Here is a 7,500-nt window from a genome sequence, read left to right as displayed (position 1 = left end):
CTAAATTGAGGTAATTATGAACTTCAATTAGACACAATTGGGGAGCCCCCCTTGGGGGGTATTGATTAAGCAGCCACAGTGTGCATGTGAATAACCATTTAAACCAATTAAGGCCTTTAGGTACTCACAAGAACACTTGATCACTCTGCACTTCTCCATGTTCAACAGTAACCCTGGACAGTGACAGATGACCGGCTTGTCCCATTGAAATGAGAGGCCACTGTGTCAGGCGGCACAAGTAATAGGTTTGCACAGTGATATGGTGAAACATGAACTCTGGAGAGCATTTCCTGAGGCATTTAATACAAAGGCATCGATCACAGTCACTCATTTAACAGTATGTACACATGTCATACACAAGCACACAGACACCCACATACACACACACACACACACACACACGGAGAGAGAGAGAGAGAGAGAGAGAGAGAGAGACCAAAGACCTTCTGACAGAGAACTGAATGCCACAATTAGTATTAGTGTATGTTTTGATAAGGATTACATGAAGGCAAATAGAGCAAAGTGCTTTGTCATTATCATTGATCAGAGCTCACAGTGAGGAAAAGTAACAGCCATTGAATGTCAATACAAGTACTACCGTTCCATCTCTATGCAGCGTAATCTCACCCAAACATATTTACAAAACCTTATCAATCCAATTATCATTCTAATGCACGCTATCTTCCTCTGAAATGTGTAGAGGCAAAAGACACAGACAGAAGGAGAGCATACTTCCGGTATGTTTATTTCTGTTTTCCAACGTCCTCCACCGAGATATCAAGGCCCTATTTACCGAACACTGCATTGTGGTACCGACAACTAGACACAGAGCAAAAGAGTAGAGCAGGAAGGAAGTGCTCCAATCCTTGGATGCAAGCAAACACATTCAGCTAGCCTTGGAGAGAGCGATAGAGTGTGAGAGAGAGAGAGAAATAGAATGTCCTTGCCCCAAACGGCAAGCTAGCAAGAGAGAGCATACTTCTGCACAGGCGTATTTCTGTATTAAAAATAAAGTTGTCCTCCAAAGAGGGGGGATGGTGGTGGAATTATTAAAAAAAAGAGAGCATTGCCTTTTGTCATCAAGGCGCAAGTCCCCATACCTACATTTCCAACTTGTGCAACCTTTAGGGCAATGGTATAGCTGTTTACCAACCAATCCACCACACAGTATAGCTCTCTCTTAGGCAACTCGTGGGAGCTCGATACAGAGCCTGGATGAAATGGAGAGTGAGCATGGAAATGAGAAGAAGTCCTCCGTGCACACACTGATGCACTCAGAGAGGGGAGGCGAGACGAGACAAACAGAAGAAGAGACGGTGAGGAGAGGGACTGAAAGATCGAGAGACAAGACAACAAGAGAGATCGAGAAAGAGGAGAAGAGTAAGAACTCGTCAAATCAGGAGTGTGGACAGAAAGAGAAACACACACACACACACACACACACACACACACACACACACACACACACACACACACACACACACAGGACAGAGATGACCAAACAGAGCGAAAGAGATGAAAGAAAGAAGGTGGAGGAGGAAGGCAGAGGAGAGGACAGACTGTGTGTGTGGAGACGAGAGAGCGCACTGCTTTGTATTGACTACAGGGCTGACGAGCTGGGTGGGCGGCTGGGTGGCTGGGAGCGGATTTTCTGTGACTGCAGAGTTGCTGTGGTACCGACTCCCCTTTTAGTGATCCAGCCACACCGGGCACCCTCCTCTCACAATCACACTCTGCAAGGATGGGGATGCATTTATGAAATGTCATCCGGGAGATAAAATTAAACACCACCTGGATGAGAGTTAGCAACAGGAGCTAGTCTCAAAATGGCAGTGGGTCGACAGGAAATTGGACTGAAAGCTTTGAGGGCTCTCGCTCGCTCATTCTCTGACCACATCTCCGTCTCCTCTATTCCATTGCCGTTCCAACCTCACCAATGCCAACTGGTGCTCTGAATAACGATTCTGTTGTCTTTGAAAGTTTCTCTTATTGACACATTTAACTGCAATTTGGATTAACTCCTGCCTTTACAAGGCGGAAATATTTCAACACAAACCAGACCTGCGCTGTCATTGGCAGTTTTTGTACATACAGGGGAATACCTAATTAGCTGCATTTAACGCTTCTCCTTCAATATTTTTTTACACGAAACTCCCACTTTCCCTAACCCTCCTATAAATGCATACGCATTTCACGGAAAAGCACAAATTGCCATTTTCAGCTCCTGTGACAGGCAGTCTGCGCTTTTACCCATGTGAGGCCTGTTTGTACATACCACGCCATGTTTTTACGTGCTCGTTGCGAAGAAAATACACCTCAAGTGAGCGCAAAAGCAATAGTACATCTGCCCCTCTCCCTCTCTCTCTTTCTCTCCATCTCCTCCTGAATCCGGCAATTGGGAGGGGGTGTCCCTTTTGTGGGTTGGATGAAAGTGTGTGTTTTTGTGTGTGAAAGTTTTTGTGTGTTTTTGTGTGTGAAAGTGTTTTTTGTCAATTTCTTGTTGGGCGCAGCAAAAATGGCAATCTGGTTGTCAAGGAAGTACAAGATGGCGGGGCGAGTTTTAACCAATCCTGTGGAGATTTTTAGGGGGGTGGTGGTGGGGAGAATCAAGTCTGAATATGCTTTTTACAGGATGGTTGATGACATTGAGAGCTTTCTGGCGGTATGGGAGGTGGGGGGGTTGCTGTGTGAAGGTGGGGAGGATGGGCACGTAGGAAGGCAAGGCCAGGCTACGGCTCTGCGAGCCCTGTGATGTTTCTTTTTAACTTGTAACTTGTATGTGTTTTTAACAATGTTTTTATTGTGTAGTGGTTAAACACCTGATATTGTTTCAATAAAGGAGTGTTAAGCCTCTCTCTTTCTCTCCATCTCCTCTCCCTCTCTCTCTATTTCTCTCCATCTCCTCTCTCTTTCTCTCCATCTCCTCTCCCTCTCTCTCTATTTCTCTCCATCTCCTCTCTCTTTCTCTCCATCTCCTCTCCCTCTCTCTCCATCTCCTCTCCCTCTCTCTCTATTTCTCTCCATCTCCTCTCTCTCCATCTCCTCTCTATTTCTCTCCATCTCCTCTCTCTCTCTCTCCATCTCCTCTCCCTCTCCTTCTCCTCTCCCTCTCTCTCCTCTCAGCCTCAAAGCTGCCAATCACCACACACTTATTTATCGCTCTCCTGTCATGCAATCTCTCTGTCTCTTTATCCATTTCATCTATCACTTCTTCAGTCTTACTGCTCTGTCCATCTCTTCCCTCTTCCTTGAGTGTGTTGGGCGTTGGTACTCTCCGTACCACCTGTGACTCGTCTTACCTCTTACGGTTGCCATATTTCCATTTAAAAATAACATAGCAACGAAAACACTGATTTCAAAACTTATCTAGCCAGCGAGAAACAGACTTCCTATAATTCATTTCACAGTGATGATAGTGAAATTGGGGTGAGGTGAGATTTTTTTAGCAGTAAAAAAATGGTGACATTCTCAACCCAAGAGGCCAGAGCAACAGAGATATTTCAGAATAAACCAGAGGTGTTTGGCCCATGGGTCGTGACTTTGGTGCCGTGGCCTCACCTGAGATGAGCACCTGAGACTGTGGCTAGAGAGAGAGTAAACACAGCACCTAATCCCTGGGAAACGGCTCTCTTCGGTCGCCCAAACGACATTGTTCAATCTGTGAGTTTGTTTGTTTGGCAGTAGCCTTGATTTCACTGTTATTCTTTTCATTTATGAAAACAAGCCTCTAAATTAGGATTTTCTTACTAATAACTGTTTTGTCTCTGTCAAGGGGCGCAGATTTCAGCAACTCAAAACATATGATCCATAATTCAAGGAGTGCAATAAAAATATTCAAATGTATTGCTTTGAACTAAGATTATACGATGAAGGAGAAAATGCATTGCTCAAGGATTTCATCATGTCTTACTGTTTTAGGCACCGCAGTCCTGTGACACTAATCAAAGCAACAGAAAAAAGCTCTCCTTTCTCCTCTCCCTCTCTCTCTCACAAACACAAAGGCTCATCTAAAATTTTAAACTGTTATTGCTTCTATTTATTGTTCTATTTTTAATTGGCTGTTTTATTATAGTTGATGCTCTTATAATGTTATGAAAATGTTTACTGTTATTATTATTTGTTATCCTGATGTTGTTTGGAAAAGCATATGCTAAATAACTTTACCATAACCAAACATTTTCTGTAAATGTATTACATTAACATATACACATATTGAAAAGATAAAAAAACTATGGTCAGCTATCCGAAATCTACAACAGTACAATTTGCCATCCATAGACACTACAGATAATCAGCTATATGAAATATAATAAATTAGCCTTAAATGCAGGCTTCAGCATGTAGGGTATTAATGTTATGGCTCCATCTATACAGTAGTGCTTCATCTAGCTCTATATTGCTGTTCGTTCTCTAGCGTGTTCTTTCTTGGTGCTGGGTCTATTGCTGTTCGTTCTCTAGTGTGTTCTTTCTTGGTGCTGGGGTGACATCTTTCGTCCAGGTGTACCTCTGCTCTCTCTCCTGTGAGGGCTGCTTTTGTTGCCATGGTGAGAACAGACACCGAATCCAAGCTGTTCCGTCCTCACCCATTACTTACTGACCATGGCTGACCATCATACCCTACTACTGGCTCCCTCATGCAGACCTACAGTAAACTATTGTGTCAGAACGCCATCATGCCCATCAAAGAACTAGCCAGACAACTACTACTATTCCCCTGGTAAGACGGGTAAACTGCACACCAACAGAAGCATCCAAAACAAAAACAGAAGAACAGACAGGCTCTGAAACACAGGTGATGAAATTCAACTTCATTGTGATTAATCTGAAAACAACATCATCAAAGGAATGGGCGTTGATGGAAAACACAAAAAAATCCTGTTTTCAAATCCTTTATCTGAGGAAGAAATATGCAGAAGGAGATAGATAGACACTCATCTAAGAGCTATGTTCAATTTTAAGAGGCTGTCCTTGGCAACCATCATAATGTGGATATTGCCTCAATTAAAGTCAATCTCGATATCTATCAACAATTTGACGTAGCATTTCGTGAACTGGCAGGGCAATCCATAATGCTTGCTGTCCTCCACTAAGAAGTGATACCTGCATAATGTCACTATACACAGATAGCGGTTTCTCCTTTCTACTATCACAGACCCAGCTGAAACTCATGATTACTTATATGAGAGATACTGGGCACTCCATGTGATTTTAAGGGTTTGGCAGGGTCAAACTGGCATGGAGTATTCTAGATTTTGTTTTCTACCCAAACCTCTTTCCTGATCAAAACATTCAAATTGAAGGACGGACAATTTCCATCCATACAATCATTCTGAACACAATTTTGGTATTTGTAATTTTGCACAGAATTTTAAAATTTCATTACGTGGCAATTCTCTCCTCATACCTGAACACAGGAAATGCTTTCTCAATGTCTCTTTAAATTTACTAGAGCAATATCTATCATATTATAGAGCAATTCAATTGATTTAAAATATCAAAGCTTCAGTTCAATTCAATCTCATTTCATCTGACTTTTTTTGTACACAAAGAATATCATCACAAAGCTGCTTTAGAAAATTCCAGGACCTACTTTAAAAAATTAGGACAGACTAAAACAATAATCTCTCTCTCTCTCTCTCATCTCATCTCTTTCTCCTCTCTCTTCTCTTTCCTCTCTCTCTCTCTCTCTCTCTCTCATCTCATCTCTTTCTCCTCTCTCTTCTCTTTCCTCTCTCTCTCTCTCTCTCTCTGTTATACACACTCTGAATCTTTCCACTCTATTTCTCCTTATTAGTCAAAGGACTGCTGAAAGAGAAGTGGTAACATACTGGACATGCTGACCTCAATATGGGCACCTGTAACAAAGGCCTACCTTGAAGAACAGCTACCAACAACATACACGTTTGTCATCATACATTAAACAACAATATACATCACTTTATCCAAGGTCAAGCACATTTTGCCTTTTTGACAACATCTGGTCAAACAGCTATAGCGGTCTTTAGTCACATGCTGTTTGCATTTTAAAGCACAAGGTTTGAATGAGGCCTCTCTAGTCTGAGTGACAGATCATGAAATCCCCTTAAATGAACTCTAGCTTTAATAATCCCATTTGAGTGTTATTATAATGTCAGGCTTTAAAACCAGATCTGCGTTTAGGGGTCAAGTGAAGCCGTAACCTACGGGACAAGTCACGGCACATCTGTAATAAGCATGTATAAAATCACTACTCTGAGCCACACCTACTGTATGGCCCTATCGGGATAGTGCAGTATTGGTATAAGCTTATTTATACCAGCAACCTCAACAGAGGTTTGTGAGTAACCTCAACAGTGTTTGTGAGTAACTCACCCATGCGTTGTTTCAACAAACAACCTCAAATTTCAAAGAATTGCTGAGGCAGTGAATGCCCCCACCCCCATACGTCTTATTTCAAATATTTTTTTTCTCATCACTCTGTGGGCTGCAAGAAATTCAGAGCTTAGCCCTCACGTCCACTATGAGTCACACACTATTGTAGCCAACCGATCAATTAAGATCGATGACTGACTCACTGGGCAATCCTATCTCCAGCTAATATCAGGCCTGCGCGCCGTGCACTTTTAAACAGCTTCCAGAAGACCAGCGGAATGACCGACCGATACGGTGTTCCACAGTGGATATGTCTGATGGGACTGGATATGCCTGATTGGGCCTTGGCTGAGGGCAGTGTGACGCTGCCCTTCCAGAGTAACCTCTTGCCTCCTTCATGCACTGAACACACAACTCACTCACTCACTCACTCACTCACTCACTCACTCACTCACTCACTCATTTAATAATTAAGAGCAAGCAGACCACTCCAACACAGAGGTGAGTAGTACACACACACACACACACACACACACACACACACACACACACACACACACACGCATGCTTACACACACAGGCACTTACACACACACACTCAGACAGACACACGCGCATGCACACAAGCAAGCATTCACACTCGCACACACACGCATGCTCACACACTCAGACAGACACACGCGCATGCACACAAGCACGCATGCACACACGCACAAACACACACACACACACACACACAGACACACACACACACACGCATGCTCACACACACAGGCACTAACACACACACTCAGACAGACACACGCGCATGCACACAAGCACGCACACACACACACACACACACACACGCACCATAAGTGAACACATTTATACATATCCCTGTTCTGAAGAATTATACAGGTACACTCTAGTAAGCACTATTAGTTGTAAGTGATAGCTGTGTGTATACCTGTCTCAGGCCATCCACAGTCACCTGTTACAGACAGTGCACGGGTCTTGTTGTTGCGGAGGAAAAGTTTCTTTAAAAAGTGTAGAGAACTAGAGAAAAAGGAGCTTATTTCTGCACTACTTGGTGATGACTAATTTTTGCAATGCGGTGTTCCTTCTCAAAGCTCCCTCCCCCAGTCCCTCCACCTCCTCCCTTCCTCC

The 7,500-nt window shown here is 43.2% G+C and overlaps 1 protein-coding gene across 8 annotated transcripts in view; it reads right to left on the bottom strand.

Moving 5' to 3' along the window:
• The window catches only part of ldb2b (LIM domain binding 2b), a 34,094-nt gene that overhangs the window by 18,359 nt on the left and 8,235 nt on the right, over window positions 1-7,500 (bottom strand). The window lies entirely within an intron of this gene.

Source organism: Alosa pseudoharengus, unplaced genomic scaffold (genome assembly GCF_046254945.1).
Source record: "Alosa pseudoharengus isolate Yale_2024_CS ecotype anadromous, Long Island Sound unplaced genomic scaffold, YU_APseudo_1.1 YU_APseudo_1.1_scf_2, whole genome shotgun sequence".
NCBI classification, from domain to species: Eukaryota; Metazoa; Chordata; class Actinopteri; order Clupeiformes; family Clupeidae; genus Alosa; species Alosa pseudoharengus.
The sequence above is the reverse complement of the archived record's forward strand: the minus strand, read 5'-3'. Positions and strand labels throughout refer to the sequence as shown.